The sequence below is a fragment of the Lacerta agilis genome, chromosome 3 (genome assembly GCF_009819535.1).
Source record: "Lacerta agilis isolate rLacAgi1 chromosome 3, rLacAgi1.pri, whole genome shotgun sequence".
In the NCBI taxonomy this organism is placed as follows: domain Eukaryota; kingdom Metazoa; phylum Chordata; class Lepidosauria; order Squamata; family Lacertidae; genus Lacerta; species Lacerta agilis.
This window is the reverse complement of record NC_046314.1, coordinates 97,563,014-97,585,044: the sequence shown is the minus strand read 5'-3', so window position 1 is coordinate 97,585,044 and position 22,031 is coordinate 97,563,014.

Below are 22,031 nucleotides of genomic sequence, written 5' to 3'. Positions count from 1 at the left end.
TTTAGATTTCTTACCTGCCCTTCGCCATGAGGTCCTAGGGTGGAAAGGGGTGTGTGTGTTATTGTTTTGATGTTTGGTTTTACTTATTGACTTGCTTTTCATCCTGCATTTTATTCTGCGAACTGCCCTGAGATCATATGATGAAGGGGCGGTATACAAATCCAATAAATAAAGAAATAATAAACAAGTGGAGGGAAAAAGAAATCACAGTATGAAAAACAGTTAAAACGTATCACAAGAATAGTATACCTGAAGGAGAGTCTCCACCCCCGTCGTTCTGCCCAGACACTGAGGTCCAGTGCCAAGGACCTTCTGGCGGTTCCCTCACTACGAGAAGCCAAGTTACAGGGAACCAGACAGAGGGCCTTCTCGGTAGTGGCACCCGCCCTGTGGAACGCCCTCCCACCAGATGTCAAAGAAAACAACAACTACCAGACCTTTAGAAGACATCTGAAGGCAGCCCTGTTTAGGGAGGCTTTTAATGTTTAATAGATTATTGCATTTTAATGTTCTGTTGGAAGCTGCCCAGAGTGGCTGGGGAAACCCAGCCAGATGGGTGGGGTATAAATAATAAATTATTATTATTATTATTATTATTGGAAGGGTCCTGCAATATATATACCTCAGTTGTCAAAGGCCAGCTTAAAGAGGTGCTTCTTCAGCATCTGACCAAAACTAAGCAATAAAAGGTGCCATGTGTTCATTACTTGCAGCATGTGAAGTAATAAACAAAGCTCCTTGGAGCATGTGCCGAGTGCCTCTCCTCTACCACAGCCAACTAATCATACACCTCAGATTATGGGGAAGGGCAGAGCGATTTCTAGGAAGGCTCCAGCTGCAAGCCAAGCAAGCAAAAGCCCTGTTCTGGGAAAGACTCATAACTTTGAACGGCATTACCATATGAACGGGTTTGTAACGCAAACTGCCGTGTAAAACCTCACCCCACCCCCTCCGCCGCCTTCATGGCTTGCCGTATATCCTTTATTGCCGATGCATTATGAAGCCTCAGCCGCCGCTCAGTATCCTTCCTCTGTATATAAAAAAAGAAGTGTTACTTTTATGGGCGATGGTATGCTTCTGAGCCTTTGTCCATCCTAGGCCTCACGTCCCCCTTGTGCAGCTTCCTCTGAGGCTTTACTGCTTCGCAGCGGGGTGTTAATTTCCTGTTTTGAGTCTGTCACAGGAGAATTCACAGCCCTTACGTTTTTTGTTTTTTCTTAAAAAAAAAAGAAAAATAAGAAGAAAAGAGGGAGGGGGATTAATGAAAAGCCCCCTGCACTGCTCTAAAGTTTAAAGGTGGGCCTAGTGGTTTCTCTCAGAGTAGCAGGGCGGGAAGTCTTTTTTCCTCCTCTTTTTACATGCACCGTTATGAAGGATTCCTCTCCCTCCTCCGCCGGCTCGTTCTTTCATTTGAATTGCAGCTGCACAGAGAAGTCTCAGCCAGTCCTATTCACGTTTGGAAATAACGTTTGCAGTCCCACAGGCCCGAAAGGCATTTGCCGGCCTTCGCGAGCTTTTCAAATGGATACCGGGCGGGCTCTAATGTAACTTTTGAAAGTTAGCGGTGAAAAAACGCAAGAGCAGGGGACAGAAATGGCTGAATAACAATAATGCAAAAAAAGAGAACAGAAATTTGGACGAGGTTCTGGTTTAAGGGCACATTAAATGGCATGACAGATAGGGAGGCGTGTTATCCTTGTTTTTGGAGTCTTGTGAAGCAGAAACATTCGCCTTGCACATTCCTGAAACGCTCCCCTCAGCTGGTTTCTCGTGCGTTCTTACATAATAAGATCCCTGCTGGATCAGGCCAGAGGCCAGCCGAGTCCAGCATCCTGTTCTCACAGTGGCCAACCAGATGCTTCAATGGGAAGTGGAAAAGCAGGTTGCATTCTCAGGGCATTATGGCGCCCTTGTGCCCTGCTTTTCAGCAGGCCTCCTATGCTTTTAAGCAGCTGTAAAATTCAACAAATTCAGTTTTCCCCCAGTTGTAGTGACAGCGACGGACGAAACTTCATTTGCTCTTGTCTGTTTCAGAGCCGGCACAAGGCACTTGCCCCCAGAGGATATTTACCCTACTGCAGGAAAAGAAAAAAATGGAAGCAACGTATCTTTTACTAGCGCGTCTACTTATTTTTGGCAGTAAACTGCACTGTATTCCTGTTTTACAGATGCACACAACAGAAGCAGAGGCCCAATGCAAAGAACCTAAAAGGAGCCTGCTTCATCAGGCCAATGGCCCATCTAGTCCAGCATCCTGTTCTCACAATGGCTGACCAGAGGCCTGTGGGCAGCCCGCAAGCAGGGCATGAGTGCAACAGCACTCTACCCACCCGCGATTCCCAGCAACTGGTATTCAGAGGCATAATGCCTCTGCCAGTGGAGGTAGAACATAGCTGTCATGGCTGGTATGATATGCTTGAATGATACTGATGATGTTATGAGGGCATATTGGTCCTCGGGTGGTATTTGGAGAGCTGAGTGCCCGATGCAGTATCTCAGAGCCAAGCTATAAATAATCTGGCCCATCACAAGTTCTCAAATGTTTCTTAACACAATGATGTTAATGCGGGAATAAGGGGAAGCGTTTGCAGCAGAGAATCATCAGGCAGGGCTGCTTAACCCTCCCCGCCACCCTGTTAATTCACCCCTCAGAGCGTAGTGCAACACCCTGTTTCCTACTCTTACTTTGGGTCTTGGAGCATGTCTGAAAAGGGGGGGGGGAATTGCTTGGGGGAAGCATTTTGTGGGAAAATAGGTGGGTGGGGAAAGGGTTAAGTACTGCTCCAGCTTGCTAAGTCCTGCAAAAGCACCCTTCCTCCTCATGGGTGTTACAACTGGCCAACACAAGGGTTAGGGGAGCCTCTACCCCCACAGATGTTGTTCCAACTTCAACTCCTATCAGCCCCAGAAAGCTTTAAAGATCAGGGGAGATGAGAACTGGAGTCCAAGAATATCTGAGGGGCCATAGGTTCCCCACCCCCTTTTAAACTACTCCTATCTGATAAGCTCACTCCATCAGCTCTGCTGTGACAGACCAGTTGCATCAGGTCTCCTCTCCCGCAAGTGTCACCTGGGAACAGCCATTCCGTCAGATGTCCTCTGTGCTGAAAATGGGAAGCCGTGCTCATCCCATCAGCTTTGCTGAAAGACCAGCTGTCTCAGGGACCTCCTACCCCTTAACTGTGCCATCTGGTCATCACAAGAACAACTGTTTAAGAATTGGTGCCTGAGTTTGATTTCCCCCTCTTCCCTCCCTGTCCCCTTCCCCTTGTGTGTTCTGTGTGTTTTAGATTGTAAGCCTGCAGGCAGTGAGTGACTGACTTGTTTTAATGGATTGTGTGTAAACCATTCTGGGAGCCTTTTTGCTGAGGAGTAGGGTACAAACGCTCTAAATAACAAACAAACAAACAAACAAACAAACAAACAAGATAAGCCAATATTATTATTCCCTTGCTGCAGATGGGGACGCTGAGGCTGAGGGAACAGCAGATTCCTAGCGCTACCTAGTGGCTTGCCTGGGTGAACTTGTGCCTGAAATGAAATTTGAATTGGTGGCTCACAGTTCACAGCCTTTCTGTGAGCTGGTGCTCTTCTGTGAGGAAGTGGTTGGGCTATGACACGAAACTAATTCCAGCCCATTATTGGTCCACACTGACGGGTAAAAGAAATGTACTAAAAACATCCCACCCACTTCTAACCGACCACAGATAAAGGCCAAAGGCCTGGTTATAGAGGAATTTGTTTGCCTGGCACCTAAAAATTGGTTGAAGTCATGCCAAAGTCAGGTTTGGGTCTGCCATCTTGATTCAGAATGACACCTGGTGTCCAAACGTGAACGAAGACGGCCACTCCCACCTCAGGAACACTCATGCTAAGTTTGGCAATGATACCTTGTGAGGCGGCAAGACCCACCGAAGATGGACAGACTATTTTCCAAAACATTTGCTTGATTTTTATTGGGTTGGGTTGAGGAAAGAAGTTATAACAATGAAGTGGAAGGAGTGGTTGGGATGAGTGACATTGCAGGACATATGTCCAAACTAATAAGGGAGTGCTTTTTTACTTTGTTAATGAGTTAGAAAGGGTTTATCTGGGTGATAACCCCCCCAAAACATTTTCTATAAGCATTATGCAGCACCAACGAAGTGGCATTAAGTGCAGTACCTCATCTATGCTTAATAGGATGATGGGTGACCTTGGGAAGAGTGGAAAGATAATCTTATTATGCAGGGAGTTGCCTCTCTGCTACTTTTTAAAGAAAACAGGTAGGAAAGGTGTACTTTTGTGCTGTAGGAGATGTGCCTCTGTTGCACATCCTTCAAGGAAAGGAAGTTGCACAGTGGGAAGTGACGAAGACAGGATGTTTGTGTTACTGTTTTTCCTGAAGTGGGACTATTGTCTTTTGTTCTTTCTCTTTGCTGTCTGATGCTAGAGAGAGAGGGAGCCATGTTGCAGTGCTCCCAAAATGCTGAGTTGCTGAGGTCTGTTACGCAATTGTGCAAGCTCTGCGGATCCGTAAGTATGCTGATGTTTCTTGGCATCAGTCGCTGTGATGTTCGGGCCGAAGAAAGCTTTTGAAGCTTCCAAATGATCGAACAGGAGGGAGAGAACATGCCAGTCGGGCATGTGTCTCTGGCAGGGGCCTACTCGTGTGTAGAGATCCTAACATCAAAGAGGTGGGAAAGGGTAATCAAATAACAGGGGGAGGGGGATAAGCCCAGTAATTTAAAATGGATAAATAATAAAAGGCAAATTACTACAGCACATACAACCTGGTTCTGTTCATACCATCACTGAGCATGGCTCCTTCCTCTCTCTGCCTGACCAGAGGTTGCTGTCTATGTAGGTGGGGAGTGGGACCATCATGTTCCTTTGGGATCTAACACACACCTCCATAGAAATCGATGGATGCCTCTTACAACTGATCAGTGCAACAGGCTGAGAAAGAGACAGAGCAAGATGTGCAATTTAAACAGCCAGCCAGCTGAAACACATATACATATTTCCCCCAAACAGTTTCAAGTGCAGAGCTGAGGGCTGTTTGTTGAAAATATATCCTCACCATACTCTCACTGTTGGTCCATCTTTAAGGCAAGAACTGCACTGATCTCTGACCAAACCTCATGGGGGCCTCCACCACATTTCCAAAAACATTGGATTCTTCCGGACTTTTATTTGTTCGTGGGTCATCCATTGTGGTCAGCCATGTAGCCATTGCTGCTTCCTGGTACTGATTGGGGAAATTGAAATTTGCATGCTTGCTCAGTATTGGAAACAGATGAGCAGAACTTAAAGAGATGAGTCATATTTGCTTGGAGCCAAAGGCAAGATTGATGTAGTTAACCAGGTCTCTTTTGCGGCTTGCATGTTCATGGTTCATATTGGTGCATCTAATATAGGTTTTGAAAAATAGCAGCAATTAAAGAAAACGCCCACGGTTTACATGGGCATTAGAGTTTGACTCCTGGGATCTAAACTTTCTCTTTTTCTTTCAAGAATGCTGCTAAGCCTATCATTTCATGTAAAATCAAGAGTGTATTTTTTTCATACACTCTTCTGGCAGCAGAGGGGGAGAGGGGGGGGAGAGAGAAAGAAATATGAGGTATGCCAGTTTCCTAAGCTCTGGTTCCTTTCCCATTCAAACGCACTCAAGAAAACTCCACTCACCTACCAATCATTAGCTCCCATTAAGGAAACATCAACCAAAGATATTGAGCCATTGACAAGCAATCTTCCTGACAAAGGGAATGACAAACCAACCTCTGTCACAAATGAAGTGAAAACTTTGAGTTGATCAAGGATGCAATCATTGAATCTAGAAGCAATCAAATGAGTACTCAGGCCCAATTCATACATCACATTAAACCATAGTTAATAACAAACTATGGTTTCAAGTGAGCAAGCAGTATGCCAAAAACAAACATTGGTTACCACACATAGTTCATTTGCAAAGAAACAAACCACAAGCCTGGGTTCCGATGTCACAACTGTGGGATAACCAGCCTCATATAACCAACATGCTTAAGTCTAATTAATGCGCAAAGGGGTTAATACCATAGAGTAAGCTGTCCTGCCAGGCTTAGCTATGTCACTCGCCTTGGGAGGAAATAGGTACTCAAGCCTATTGTTTCCCTCAGTCTACCTGAGAAGCTCAGTGTGTGAAGAGGTTTGAGCCTCTTGCCTCAGCTCTGCTACATGGCTCTCATCACACATTTTTAAACTTACTGAATATGTTGTCTTTTCCTATGCTAGGCAAAGAGGGAAATTTTGTAACTCTTGGGAGGGCATATTTTAAAGATCTAACAGCCTATATTTCCATGCTTTGCTTTGCTGCGTATTTTGTGACTTTAAGTCTCTGCTGGGGCTCTCTCACCAAAGAGTACTTGGTATCCAGGAATTCTTATATAGCACCACCACCAACAAGCCAGACTCCTGCCAGAGTCTGCCAGAGGCATGCCAACAGTGGTATAAACAACAACAACAACAACAACAACAACAACAACATAGGAGCAGCAGAATTGGAACTTTTCAGCTGCATGCATCAGCACACTGTGCATTCACATTAAACCGTAGCTTGTTTTTAACTATGGTCCAATGTGATGTGCAAACCAGGCTCTAGCCTAACTCTCTACTGCAAAGAAAATCCACATGTGGCCAGATTATCCCTATCCAGGAATGGCTGTAGCAGTCAAACCAGCTGGCATTAGGCATTCTATCACTATCACTATCTGAGCCTCCAGGGACAAGATGGAATCAAGGAGTAACCCCAGACTATGCTCTCCTGATTCTTTAGTGATAGTGCAACCTTATATAGAACAAACTTTGAACATGGTTCCTGAAGCTTAGAATATCACCACTTCCAATCACAGACTCAGCATCTTCACAGCTTCACTTGATTCTGATGGGATGGAGAGATAGATTTGAGTGCCAACAGAATACTGATGACACTTCTCTTCTAATTCCCCAACAACCACTCCCAACAGCATCATACAGATGTTAAACAGCATTAGCAGTTGGTCACCAGTATTCATGATTTGCTGTGTCATTATTGACCTCCAAGAGAACTTACAGAGATTCTTCATGAAATGAAATGAAGCTAATATTTACCTGAAAATACAGCCCCTGACAATTGCAAGATGAAGTAACCACAGAGAACTGAGGAAGATGGATTTTGGGGGCTCACCCCTTGAAAAGCAATCCTGGGGAGTTTGTGAGCTTAACACGGAGAGAAGAAAGCAGCTGCTGTCTTGACAGGATCAGAAACATCAGAGCTTGATCATTAGGGGAGCTGAAAAGCACCGTTTGTCTGTATAATACGAAATACAAAATGAGGACTATTCATTAGAGCCAGTAGTAGCTCACTGCCAAAAGCAAGTCATTATTGCAATGAATAGTAACAGGGGAAGAGAGGAAAGCAGGAAGACAGTTGAGGGGAGAAAAGACATGCCAAGCAATTACTAATATTTAATCCCAACCGAGACCAAAGGCAGTTTTGAAGGTCCCTGAGCAAAACGCAATGGATAAGAGATGTTAGTGGCATCCCTGCTTCTTCGTTTGTGGCAAAGGGGAGGGCCTTCCTCCCTCAACTGTCTGTTAGTTAGAAAGACAACTACTAGAGCTGAGGTGTGAGAGATAGAAACAGGAAGCAGGCTGGGCAGCCAAGATACAGAGCCATGCCTGATTTCTTCTGGAATCCAAGGCTGTCGCTATGGGAGAAGCAAGACTTTCTTGGGCTGTTAATGCTGTGAGCCTCTCCATCGTAGGCTCAGGTTGTATATATGTGTAAATAAACCATATGCTATAAAGACACCACAGTCTCTGCTGTCCTTCATTCCAAGAAAACCAAATCTTGGGTAAGCACCTGCAACCCCTGGAAACTTGCGCCACTCAGAAATCAGGGTGGCATGCAATAATATGAAGGAAAAATGCTGATGAATTTTCATGAGAACTTCAAAAATATCTATCACATATGTTGTGGAAATATGGAGAACGGAACGTAAAATTTGGGAAAGAGAAATGGAAATAAATGGATTTGCCCATCTCTGTCAATCACTAAAACTGCTCAGCTTTAACAAGTCTACATTGGTGCCATCTTGGGTTCAGCAAAGCTTTCTTCCACCCTCTTATGCCACTCCCGACTCCTTAAACAATATTTTCAAATCATTGGGGCTTATTCCCTGTCGTCCCTGTGTTGAAAGCAGACTTGCCAAAACTGTCAAGGCAATTTATTACGCCGGCGGCAAAATGCGCGTAACTCTTATTGTAAAATGGACAACTGTTTCAAAGGTAGCAACATTAACTCGGCGACGGAGGACTATATGAAATCATACCGGGCTAAGTGGCGGTGAGTTATCTTGCCTGCCTCACATTACAAATAGCTCTCATTAGCTTTGGTGAGAGAACAGTGGCTCCTGACGAAACAATTGAGCCCAGAAATATGGGCTAACTGAATGATTCAGCTACTTTGCTTGCAGCATGGGTTGCTGTCTCTGATTTCTCCCTTCTAGGCACACATTCCAAATCTGATTATGAATAACCGCATGGAGGTGGGGGGGGGGGGGCGAAAGGCTGTGCATCACACAAGAATTTTTGCCGTGCATTCCTGCATAGTTCCATTTACAAGCAGAAACACGGACGGCTGGATTTATGATTGTGAATGGGGGTACGGAAGGGTCAAAAGCCAGTTCCTTGAATTTAAGTGTGATGCAGAGGAGGAACATGGTAGGGGGCTGAGCGGTATTTTGCCAGGAACATGTATATCTGTAAAGAAATACAGCTTTAATGAATACAATCAAATAAGTTTGTTGGGAATATAGGAAAATGCATCCGGCATGAGAAAATGGAACAAGATGCAAGAGAGGGACAAACAGCCCATCTGAATTCAGCCTTGGAACCTATTTTACATACCACATGTCATTGCCATCACACAATTGCCGTCTGACCCTCTAGAGGCACCTTAGAGACCAACTGAGTTGTTCCTGGTATGAGCTTTCGTGTGCATGCACACTTCTTCAGATACACTGAAACAGAAGTCACCAGATCCTTAAATATAGTGGGGAGTGGGGAGGGGTATTACTCAGAAGGGTGGTGGGAATGGGTGATAGGCTGATAAGTGTGGAAAACCTGTTGACGACTCTAAACGGCCTGCAATTAGTCTTGCAGGGAAGGGGTGAGATGGCCTAAAGATGGCTTTGTTATGTATAAGAGATAAGAATCCCAATGTCCTTTGTTCAAACCAGGTTTCTCCATGGTTTTAAGTTTGGGTGATTAGTTGCAATTCAGCCACCTTCTCTTTCCAGTCTATTTCTGAAATTTCTTTTGTATTAAGACAGCTACTTTGAGATCTTTTATAGAATGTCCTGGGAGATTGAAGTGTTCTCCTACTGGTTTCTCTGTCTTGTGATTCCTGATATCAGATTTATGTCCATTTATCCTTTGGCGTAGGGTTTGGCCTGTTTGTCCATATAGAGAGCTGAAGGGCACTGTTGGCATTTGATTGCATACACAATGTTGGAAGATGAGCAATTAAATAGTCCTGAGATGGTGTGTTTGATGTTGTGGGACCAGTAATGGTGTTATCGGGTTTATGTGGCAGCAAAGTTGGCATCTGGGTTTATTGCAGCTCTGGTACCCTTCAGCTCTCTATATTGGACAAACAGGCCAAACCCTACGCCAAAGGATAAATGGACATAAATTGATATCAGGAATCACAAGACAGAGAAACCAGTAGGAGAACACTTCAATCTCCCAGGACATTCTATAAAAGATCTCAAAGTAGCTGTCTTAATACAAAGAAATTTCAGAATAGACTGGAAAGAGAAGTGGCTGAATTGCAACTAATCACCACACTTAAAACCATGGAGAAACCTGGTTTGAACAAAGACATTGGATTCTTATCTCATTATACATAACAAAGCCATCTTTAGCCATCTCACCCCTTCCCTGCAAGACTAATTGCAGCCGTTTAGAGTCGTCAACAGGTTTTCCACACTTATCAGCCTATCACCCATTCCCACCACCCTTCTGAGTAATACCCCTCCCCACTCCCCCACTATATTTAAGGATCTGGTGACTTCTGGTTCAGTGTATCTGAAGAAGTGTGCATGCACACGAAAGCTCATACCAGGAACAAACTCAGTTGGTCTCTAAGGTGCTACTAGAAAGAATTTTCGATTTTGTTTTGACTATGGCAGACCAACACGGCTACCCACCTGTAACTGACCCTAGAGGGTAAGCAACCTTACCAAAGAAACACAGTTGAAGGGAAACTATTTAAGCAGTTCGGGGTTCATTTCAGCTTACGTGTCCAAAACGAACCCATTTTTTCCTCCAAAGTTTTGTTCCCTTGACATGTTTTCTTCATTTTGAGAGTATGTGCAGTTGGGAAATTCTGGTCCCCAGTAGTCCTATGTTGTCAAAAGGTCAAACTTACATATGAATATAACATCTGGCTCAGGCCTAGAATTTGGATCATTTCACCAGGCATGGGGAACCTTTGGTCTTCCAGATGTGCTGAACTACAACTGACAAGGGATGGTGGCCAGGGATGATGAGAGTTGAAGTTCTGCAACATCTGGAGGACCAAGGTTCCCCACACCTGCATTATACTAGGATTAGTAACTAGGAGGTTGGTGTGGCAGGAATAACTTTTTCAACACTTGTATGAGAGCAATACCATATCTGATATTAAGGTTAAGACATTAAGCTTTAAGCCAGAGGTTTAAGCTGGATCCACCTCAGTCATGGCTTCACTATGACCCTTTCACTTTCTTTAGCAAGCCGTTTTGAAAGTGTTGAGCAGCCTCAAGGGACAGCAACCACCCATTTTACTACATATCTCCCCCATAGCTTCCATTGAACCCTTTCTATAGACTGCAAGTGTCTCCTCTCTTTTGATTTCTGACTGCTATTGTAGTGCAAAATTAACTGCTGCTTCACATAGAGGAAGGAAACTTCAGGAAACAGGTGACATAATATGAGGCTAGACTTTCAAAGCACACTTCCTCCACCAGATCAAATTTGTTCCCTATCAGATTTTAAAAAAGGAAATGGCATGTTATTTTGGTGTGTTCCTGGCTGCAGGACAAGACATTTTAGAACAAAATGCCTTCTGCTGTAGAAGGATTCAGTATCCCACTCTGGTTACCTCAGGCTGGAGTGGGTCATATCATTTGTAGATCTACCCTATGAACTGAAACTGGGGAGGATCCAATACAGCTATATTCATGACATCTTAATTCCCATTGATTTCAGTGGGACAAGGCAGAATCATCTTGTGGGAGTGGAACCAAGCTGTGGAAAAATATCTTCTGGATTATTTACATCTATAGGCTGCTTTTCATAAGAATCTAAGAACCACCCTGCTGCTGGATCACACCAAAGGCACATCCTATATCACAGTGGTCACCCCGCCCCTGGAAGCCCACTAGCAGGACTCAAACAAAATAACTCTCTCTAGCAGTTATCCCTAATGAATGGTATTCAGAAATATTATGTTATTTATTTATTACTAAATTTGTATTCTGCTCTTCATCTGAAGATCAAGGGTGGTTCACCAACACAGAAATACAAAATGAGAACACAAAATACATAATAAAACACAAAAAACACAACTAACCCCCATCCACAAAACACATTTTGTTTAATCAGTCAAAAGGCCTGGGTAAATACGTAATGACGGCACCTGGGTGAACATCCCCCGGGGAAAGCATTCCAAAAAGAGAGCCACCATCCGAAAGGCCAACTCTTTTGTTGTCGCCCTATGGAGGAGGCACATGAAGAAGGACCTCAGATTGATGATAACAGGGTCTGAGTTGGTTCATATGGGGTGAGGTGGTCCTTGAGGTATTGCGGTCCCGAGCTGTTTAAGGCTTGGTAGGTCAAAACCATCACTTTGAATGGGCCCGGAAACCAATTGGCAGCCAGTGCAGTTGGGCCAGGATCGGTGTCCTATACTCAAACCATCCTGCCCGGCAAGCAACTGGCTGTCAAGTTCTACAGCAGCTGAGTTTCTGACTGTCTTCAACATCAGAGTTGAGTGTGATTGTTTCTGATACTGGAGATAGTGTACTGTCAATGACTAGCAACCATTACTTAAACCATGGAGAGAAGAGACCTGGTCTGAACAAAGACATTTGGATTCTTATCTCATTATACATGACAAAGCTACCTTTAGCCATCTCACCCCTTGCCTTTTCCTGTAAGACCAATTGCAGTCGTTAACAATTGTCAAACAGTTTTCACACCTATCCGCCAATCACCCATTCCCACCCCCTTCTGAGTAATAACCCTCCCCACTTTCTCGCTAATAAAGGGTCTGGTGACTTCTGTTTCAGTGTATCTGAAGAAGTGTGCATGCACACAAAGCTCATACCAAAGAACAAACTTAGTTGGTCTTTAAGGTGCTACTGGAAGGAATTTTTTTATTTTTTATTTTGTTTTGACTATGGCAGACCAACACGGTTACTGCCTGTAACTAGGTAGATAGATAGCCTTATTCTCAATTAATTTGACTAATGTAAGGACATAAAATCAGACCCATGGCTCACCTAGTCCAGAATCCTGTTCTCACAATTGGCCAACCAAGATGCTTATGGGAAGTCCTCCCCTTTTGTGGTTTCAGCACTGAGTATTCAGAAGCTTACTGCCTCCCACTATTCCCCTGTTGAAGTTGATAGTTGCCACTCTGTATTGTGGCAGCAGATCCCATAGTTTACCTACAGGTATATGCTCCATGAAGCCATCAAATGACGACCAGGGTACTGCCATTTTCCACGAGACTTCTGGTCCAACGCTTGATTTGGCTGAACTGAAACTGCGAGGCAGAAAACCTCTATTCCTGACAATTCAAATAATTCTTGCTGACAGCACAGACATTTGAAACAACGATAAAAATGACAGGGGAAACGGAAGTGATACTTCTGGAACTGACAATCCACACATAGTTGAGGGAGATTTATGATCGGCCTGCTTTTGTCTGCCTCAGAGAGTGTGTGTGGGTGTCATTCATTGCTCTTTTACAAGGTTGCTGCCAGAACTACGGTAACAAGAGTGATCTATTTTCATGAAGCTTCCTTCTTCTTGAGTTCTGACACTATTGTCAGCCACGCAAAGGTAATAATTTCATTCTAGGTGGGATCCTGATATAGGGATTTATTTTGATAAGATACCAAGAGAATATTTAGGTTTGGTTCAGTTTACTGAATTTATGAATTATTTCCCATGACAAATAATAATAATAATAATAATAATAATAATAATAATAATAATAATAATAATTTATTATTTGTACCCCGCCCATCCGGCTGGGTCTCCCCAGCCACTCTGGGCGGCTTCCATCAAACATTAAAATACATTTAAAATATCACAGTTTAAAAACTTCCCTAAACAGGGCTGCCTTTAGGAATTTTCTGAATGTCAGGTAGTTGTTTATTCCCTTGACTTCTGATGGGAGGGCGTTCCACAGGGCGGGCGCCACTACCGAGAAGGCCCTCTGCCTGGTTCCCTGTAGTTTTGCTTCTCGCTGTGAGGGAACCGACAGAAGGCCCTCGGCGCTGGATCTCAGTGTCCGGGCTGAATGATGGGGGTGGAGACGCTCCTTCAGGTATACAGGACCGAGGCCGTTTAGGGCTTTAAAGGTCAGCACCAACACTTTGAATTGTGCTCGGAAACGTACTGGGAGCCAATGTAGATCTCTCAGGACCGGTGTTATGTGGTCCCGGCGGCCCCTCCCAGTCACCAGTCTAGCTGCCGCATTCTGGATTAATTGCAGTTTCCGGGTCACCTTCAAAGGAAGCCCCACATAGAGCGCATTGCAGTAGTCCAAGCGGGAGATAACTAGAGCATGTACCACTCTGGCGAGACAGTCCGCGGGCAGGTAGGGTCTCAGCCTGCGTACCAGATGGAGCTGGTAGACAGCCGCCCTGGACACAGAATGAACCTGTGCCTCCATGGACAGCTGTGAGTCCAAAATGACTCCCAGGCTGCGCACCTGGTCCTTCAGGGGCACAGTTACCCCATTCAGGACCAGGGAGTCCCCACACCCACTCGCCCCCTATCCCCCAAAAACAGTACTTCTGTCTTGTCAGGATTCAACCTCAATCTGTTAGCCGCCATCCATCCTCCAACCGCCTCCAGGCACTCCACAGGACCTTCACCGCCTTCACTGGTTCTGATTTAAAAGAGAGGTAGAGCTGGGTATCATCCGCATACTGATGAACACCCAGCCCAAACCCCCTGATGATCTCTCCCAGCGGCTTCATATAGATATTAAAAAGCATGGGGGAGAGGACGGAACCCTGAGGCACCCCACAGGTGAGAGCCCAGGGGTCTGAACACTCATCCCCCATCACCACTTTCTGAACACGGCCCAGAAGGAAGGAGCGGAACCACTGTATAACAGTGCCCCCAGCTCCCAACCCCTCTAGCCGGTCCAGAAGGATGTTATGGTCGATGGTGTCAAAGGCCGCTGAGAGATCCAGCAGAACTAGGAAACAGCTCTCACCTTTGTCCCTAGCCCGCCGGAGATCATCGACCAGCGCGACCAAGGCAGTTTCAGTCCCATGATGAGGCCTGAATCCCGATTGGAAGGGATCCAAATGGTCCGCATCCTCCAGGCGTGCCTGGAGTTGTTCCGCAACCACCCGCTCAATCACCTTGCCCAAGAATGGTAAATTTGAGACTGGGCGATAGTTGGCCATATTGGCCGGGTCTAAAGATGTTTTTTTAAGAAGCGGTTTAATGACCGCCTCCTTCAGCGGGTATGGGAAGACTCCCTCACAGAGGGAAGCGTTCACCACCCCCGGAGCCCATCGCCCAGTCCTTCCCGGCTCGCTTTTATTAGCCAGGATGGGCAAGGATCAAGGACACAGGTGGTTGGTTTCACTCGTCCAAGCAGCCTGTCCACATCCTCGGAGGTAACAGATTGAAATTGATCCCATGAAACATGACTAGACAGAGCTCTAGCACTCTCCCGCCCCAGCCCTGCTCCCACGGTGGAATCTACCTCCTTCCGAATCTGAGCATAGACATAGGCATAGAATCATAGAGTTGGAAGGGACCCTGAGGATCATCTAGCTCAGGCTCCCTCAAACTCGGCCCTCCAGATGTTTTGAGACTACAATTCCCATCATCCCTGACCACTGGTCCTGCTAGCTAGGGATCATGGGAGTTGTAGGCCAAAAACATCTGGAGGGCCGAGTTTGAGGAAGCCTGATCTAGCTCAACCCCTGGAATGCAGTAATATGCAGCTATCCTTCAAACTTGCAACCTTGGTATTATCAGCACCATTCTCTAACCAACTGAGCTATCCCGAAGCGATTTACAACTAGCATAAGATGCAGTAACAAAAATACTTGTAGAAACATACCCAGGTGTCGAAAAAGGTTATTTATGTATGCTACTACGGTGGCCCACGTTTCGTTAGCCCCAAAATGGAAAACGAGTGAGGTCCCAACCAAAGAAGAATGGCAACTTAAACTGATGGAATACTGCTTGTGGATCTAATGTATAGAATAAGAGAACAAGAAGAACACTTGTTTAAAGAAGACTGGAAAATGTTTATTGAATATATGGGGGGAAATGGTGTACACTTGAAAACACTGGCAGCATTAAGATAAATTCAACAGTGTAAATATGTTATGATGGAAGTAATAATGGAATACTGAATGGTTTAGTTTATATAAAATATGTAGGGATTTATGCTATGTAAAATGAACCATGGAAAGATAAGGAGGGAAGTCATTGATATTTTAAGGTTGTATAAATGAATATTCTAAATTGTGAAACAGAAAATTTGCTACGCAAATGCCTGGGGGAAACAAAAGCGATTTGGTGCCAGGCAGGCCTCCCTGGGGAGAGCAGTCTATAGGTGGGAAGCTACTACAGAAAAGAAAATGAGAGAGCATGCAGAGAAGGCTTCACGTGATGATCTCAGGGTCTAGGCAGATTTATATGGGAAAGTGAGGGCCTTCAGAATCGTATTTAACGATCAAACTAACACTTTGATTTACACCTAGAAACAAATTGGTGGCCAGCGCAGCCAGGCCAGAACTGATGTGATTATGTTCATGCCTTCTTGTCCCAGATTTCAGTTCAGTCAAATCTGCTTGCTGCATTTTGCACTAACCTATACTGGAGTGACTCAGTACTGTATATGGCAGAATCCTATCTCTTTAATCCTCTTTCCAAACTGTTCCCAAGATTAATGTATAACAGCATTTGCCAACATTATCCTCTCTTCCCACCCCTTCTGTTTTTCCTTGTTATTACAGTATCTATATATGTCAATGTTGTCTTTGTAACTCTGTAAGTAAAGTGTCATATACACTGATAATGTGATGATGATATTAGAGCAGATAGACCAATAGTATGAGCCAACATTTAACATGGTAACAAGACAAAGTGCAAGAGGCCCCTGGTAATTGCTTTGATGTTTCTTTTCGGTCGTTTCCCTGTTTCTGCAGTGATTTTCTAGTGCCGCTGCCAACGATGACACCATCTATCCATTTCATTTCTGAAGGCGAAGCCTATTTGACCAGTCACAGCCCTCTGCATAAATTCCCTTTCTGTCCTCTTAAGCCAGGATAGGCATTTAATGCAGAGGTTAGAATAACAAGCTCCATTTCTCATGGCCTTAGCAAAGCAATCAATTGCCTCCTTTGCAATTATAAGCTATTCTATTTTTACAGCATTGCGTGTTGATGCCAGAGTTGATCATTGGGGCTTCTGCTGCCCTGAAGGTTACTGACTCCAGGAATGCGAGCCATTTAATCACCCTTTGCTTTCTCTCTCTTTCTTCCATGCAACAAGGAATGAAGGGCAATAGTAGCCTCGGAAAGCTTATGCCAGAAGCCATTAAAGTGATCAAACAGAGGCCAGCGAGTTCAGACGCTAGAAGCAAATACATGAATGGGAGGACAGCAGGCAAAATAGCTGAAATAGCAGAAGGCAACACACTTTTGTCATTCTGTTTTGCAAAGGGCCGTATTTCAAGACAGTGTTACATGTTCCCACTTCCCTGACCAGTCAGAAGTTACATAGAGAGCACTACTAGACTGAACATCCTCATACCCTCTGACATTTTTCTGATGAAAATAGGGGCGTCCTAAGGAAAAGCGGGACATCCCGGATCAAATCAGAAACCAGGAAGGCTCCTGTAAATCTGGGGCTGTCCCTGGAAAATAGGAACACTTGGAGGGTCTGCATCCTTTGGGTAAGAGAGCACTGGAAACTTTGGACATCTTTGCAATAATTGCTTTGTGTGTGCAGACAGAGAACCTCCCCCCAGCAAATAAATACCAGTTTCTGAGACTCACAAGTAGGAGCAGCACCATGTCCTGCTTGCAGGCTTCCCATAGGCTAGGGTTACCATATTTCAAAAAGTAAAAATCCAGCAGGGCTTTTATGTTTTTATTTAGACTCTGGATTCCGAGGCAATTCACCTCTGGCCAATTTGCAGCTCCCTTATTTTCATAAGCTGCCCTACATTAAAAAAATTCAGAAACAAAAGTCATAGGGGAAATTGTGTTAAAAACATGCAACCAACAAGAGTTAAAAGCTGTAAAAATAAGTTGAAATAGGCTTTAGCTAGGCAATGTTAGATAAAATTGTTCGTAAGAATTTTTATTACATATGTTTTAAGTGTTTAAGAACATCTTAAGATACTTGGTTTAAGTTATGAAATATATTTGTGTAAGTAAATCTAAAGATTACTAAGAGTTATTGTTAATGTTTATGGAAAAAGATTTAGAGTTATCCAAAGTATACATCGATTATGAATGCAGTGGAGGGAACAGGGGAAGTCCCCAGGTAGAGAAGGTGGAATAAGAATGATATAAAGATAAATGTTTATTCAGGTATGTATATGTTTCTTTATGTTTCATTGTAATTGTTGTTTGATTTGTTTATTGTTTATTGTGTTTTCAATTGTATTTGTGTATGTTTGTGTTTTTCTTTTGTTTTGCATATGGAAAATAATAAAATCTTATAAAAAAAAAGCTGTAAAAATAAGGAATGTTTGGATAGAGGTAATAAACGAAATAAAAACAATGAGTTACAGATTACCATTAGATCGCCTAACTATTTGGTTTAGTATGGGACTCTGTTTTGTCTATAGATATGGAAATGCTACTGCACCTCTGGATCTGTGCAAAACTGGAATAAAATAAAAGTTGCAACCACTGAGGAATGGGTTGTGAAACTCACTGTGGTATATACATGGTCAAATTAACCAACATAATAAGTCAGAGAAGGCAGGAGGTAGGGGAGTTTGTTTAAAGAAAAGAAAAAGGAATGGAAGATGTTGAAGAATCAGAAACTTTAAAAAGAGTGGGAGAGCCTGGTGGATCAGAATAAATATTTGGAAACATAATTTCCTGAAAGCTTCTCTTCATGCCAGAAATATTTTTCAAGCACACATTTTAGTCCCGCTCTAGTTTTCTCTTGTGTGGGTAGCTGACGCATTGGTTCAGCCCAGGCTATTGTTTTAAATCTGCTTTTGACTTAGCCACGCTGTCAGGGAGCCAGTCTCTGTTTGCACGATGGAAAGTGTCAAAGATTTTCCCTTGCTTCTAATGGACCACTAAGCTCTCAGAAAGTCACAATTTATAGATTCGTTTATTTTTTCTGCTGCAAACTGAAAGGCATTTCAAATGAAAATTCAGATGTAAACTTCCTAAGTTCTTTTTTTGGGGGGGGGATCTCAGAGGCCCAAACTAAACACATGCAACAACAGTGCCACAATGGGCTAGGTTTTAAGACTAAAGCCATTTCAGGAAAGGAGAACCGAGTGCAGAGAAGTGGCAGTGTTTTTACTTGTGTTACATTGGAAGGAAATTGCAGTCTCTCCCAAAGCTTTGCTGACAGTCATTCTCTCTCTCTCTCTCTCTCTCTCTCTCTCTCTCTCTCTCTCTCTCTCCCCCCCCCCCGCTTTACAGGATAACTTTGGGCAATGAATTAGATATGGCCTACATGCCATTTTAAATGAGTATGTCATGGCAGCAACTATGTCGAAGGCTGTTTCTGTGCCACCATTTTGTCTGTGCAATGTGACCCATGTGGAAACTGTTGCGTGTCGAGATCCCCAAACCACCCCTCAAGTAAAACACTTCACACCAGATATAAGTTTAAGGTTTTTGGCATTAATTTGGCCACAACTTTAATGAATACAAAATAAGTGAGTGGTTGCTTAGGCATTGGTTAAGACTATCTGTCCCTCTGGGGACAGACACCCACCCGCCTGTGGAGTCAGTATAGGGGAAAACACTTTGGGGAGAGAATGTGCGCCTTTCTCCCCTAATGCTCCAGGGGCTCTTGCGTGGGCCCTATCCCCCGACCGGGAAACGGACAAGCATGGTGAGCCCCTGGATTCCTTTAACGGAATTCCCCTTGCAGTAGCAGCCTTGAAGGGGCAACCACAGCCAACCTGCCCCTTCGCATAGGAGGGACAACCACAGCCAACTCTGCCCCTCCTCAACCAATTTATAACCAATGCCTAACCGCCAACCTTACAAGTTGTGACTAATTGCTACGCAGTAGGCGAAAACCAAATTGTACCAGCCAATCAGCCAAATGGAAAAATTCCTATCAGGCCCCTGCTCCAACGCAGACGACCCCATGACAGGCATAGCAAGGTCAATGCAGAGGCCTAATAACAGGGCGGGAGGGCGGGCGATCCGATGCACGAAGCCAGGAGGGCTCCGACGCTGAGTGCAGGGTCATTTACAGGCTCTGGACTGTCCATCAACAAGTTGCAAAATATGAATCTCCCCAATGACAGGGAGAGCCCAATCACAGTAGTGGCCATCCATACAAACCCGCCCAGCAGCAGAGGGGTGACTTGCTAGCCCCCACCGCAACACGTGCTCTCCATGAAGGAGAACACGCTCTGTGGTATGGGGTTGCTTGCAATTTGTCCCTGTACAACTGTTGTGAGAATTTTAAGGTATTTTATTTATATATAATAATTGTTATTAATGTACCAAAACAAATAAGGCCACATGTCTGAAAAACAGCACAGGAAGACAGGCCTCACTCCATTCTGACTCCCAACTGACCAAGTATTTCTTTGTCTCAGGAACAAAAGGGGGGGTTGCCCCTCCAGCTCAGCAGCCCTCTGCCTGAGTGATAATCTCTGGCATCCTGATACCTGAGTGCCAGACAAAAGGGTGTGATTAACTTGGCTGGGAAATAGGGAAATGTAAATATCTTTTGTTTCACTTGATGGGTTTTTGGTGGAGGGCAAGAGGAGACATGGGAGCAGGGTCCAAGATGCTCAGATCACTGCTACCAGACCCTCCCAATTTGTGATGTAATTCTGATGTATGGAGGGGTGGTCTTGAGCTGGAGGGGGGCAATTTCAAAAGTCTATATAGGAGCTTGCGCGCCTTTGTTCGAGGTCTTTTTGCTTGCAAAACACCCTGCTGTAGCAGTCTAATAAACAAGGCCTTGCTTTGGGAGATTCAGTATCGTCTACTTCTTGCATTGTGCATCTGACAGGGAGGGAGCCCTGCTAAGGCTCTCTCCCTCGGGTTCGTGGACTCCTTCTGGAGCCGAACCTAATTTTATTACATAACCAAACTAGGATCAGATAGGCCCTCTTTGATGCATTTCTTCTTCTTCCTCTTTGGCGATCACTTGTAGCCGAGTAAGGTTGTTTTCCATAAACACGATTTTAACACTGAGTCCGTAAATGACTGTGGAGGCAAATTCCACAGTGGGGACATAGGTTTCCGGGAGGGAGTTGATCATGGAGAGGGTTTGCAAAGCATCCTTAGTTCGAGTGTCTTCAAAGCCCATGACACCTTTGGTAAAGGCTGTTTTTCAACTGGAGTGCTCGCAGGCCAGTGTTCCCAGTGTTTTTTTAGATTTTCCTTGAGACAGTCTTTAAACCTCTTTTGTTGACCACCAGCATTATGCTTTCCATTTTCAAGTTCGGAATAGAGTAGTTGCTTTGGAAGACAATCATCAGGCATCCGCACAACATGACCAGTCGAATGAAGTTGATGGTGAAGAATCATTGCTTCGGCACTGGTGATCTTTGCTTCTTGGACTTTCTAAAACATAAGAACAGCTGGATCTGGCCAATGGCCCATCTTAGCCCAGCACCCAGTTCTCATGGCTGCCAACCTGATGCCTGTGGGAAACCAGTGGGCAGAACATGAGCACAAGACCACTCTCTCCTCCTGTAGCTTCCAGCAACTGGTTTTTCAAAAGCATTGCTCCCTCCAATTGTGGAAGCAGAGCCTAGTCATCATGGTTAGCAGCCATCCATTGCCTTCTCCATTTTCTCAAAACCATTCACCGATGGGTTTAGGACCCAGCCTTTTGTACCATGCCACAACAGCACAGACATTTGAGAAGCCTGTAAAGAAATCCAGTATACCCCTGACTTGGTGCCAAAATTAGCTGTCTGCTGGGTTTGGATGAGCAAAGAAATCGACCTTTTACAGATTGTGGAGCAGAAGCCATGCAGGAAGTCAGATGTGCTGACACGGTTGAGATGGCAGAGATGCCTGAAGTGTCTACGGTGTGAGCTGAAAATATGCCGCATGAGAGAGCCGCTGACCGTAGACCTCCTGGAGAAGCCAGTTGCCCAGCTGACTACAGGATGAGTCTGTTCTTGCAGTGACAGCTGCAGGAAACTGTGATGCGGTACTTGACCACTGCTGACTTGGGTGTCATGTTCCCCCTCCCCCTCCCCAGGGTGCCACATGCAAAGGCAAAATGGATCTTTCCTTGCAGAGTCCTACCTCCTGGCAGTTTAAATTCGTGCAAGTGTGATGAAATGGCTTGCTTTGGGATGCTTTGGGAATCTGAATGAATTTCAAACCGAGGACCAGTCCAGCTCTGCTTCCAGTTTTCATTCAACCCAGGTGAGGAAACAGAAGTGCTAAACCAGCGTCTTGCTGCAGCCGTCGGCAGGATATTCCCAGCTCCTCTTTTAATGTCTTTTCAGCACAAAGCAAATACCTTTTGATTTCCTGAAGCCTTCTAAAAACATTTTAGATTATAATGTTTTCCCTTCCTTGCTC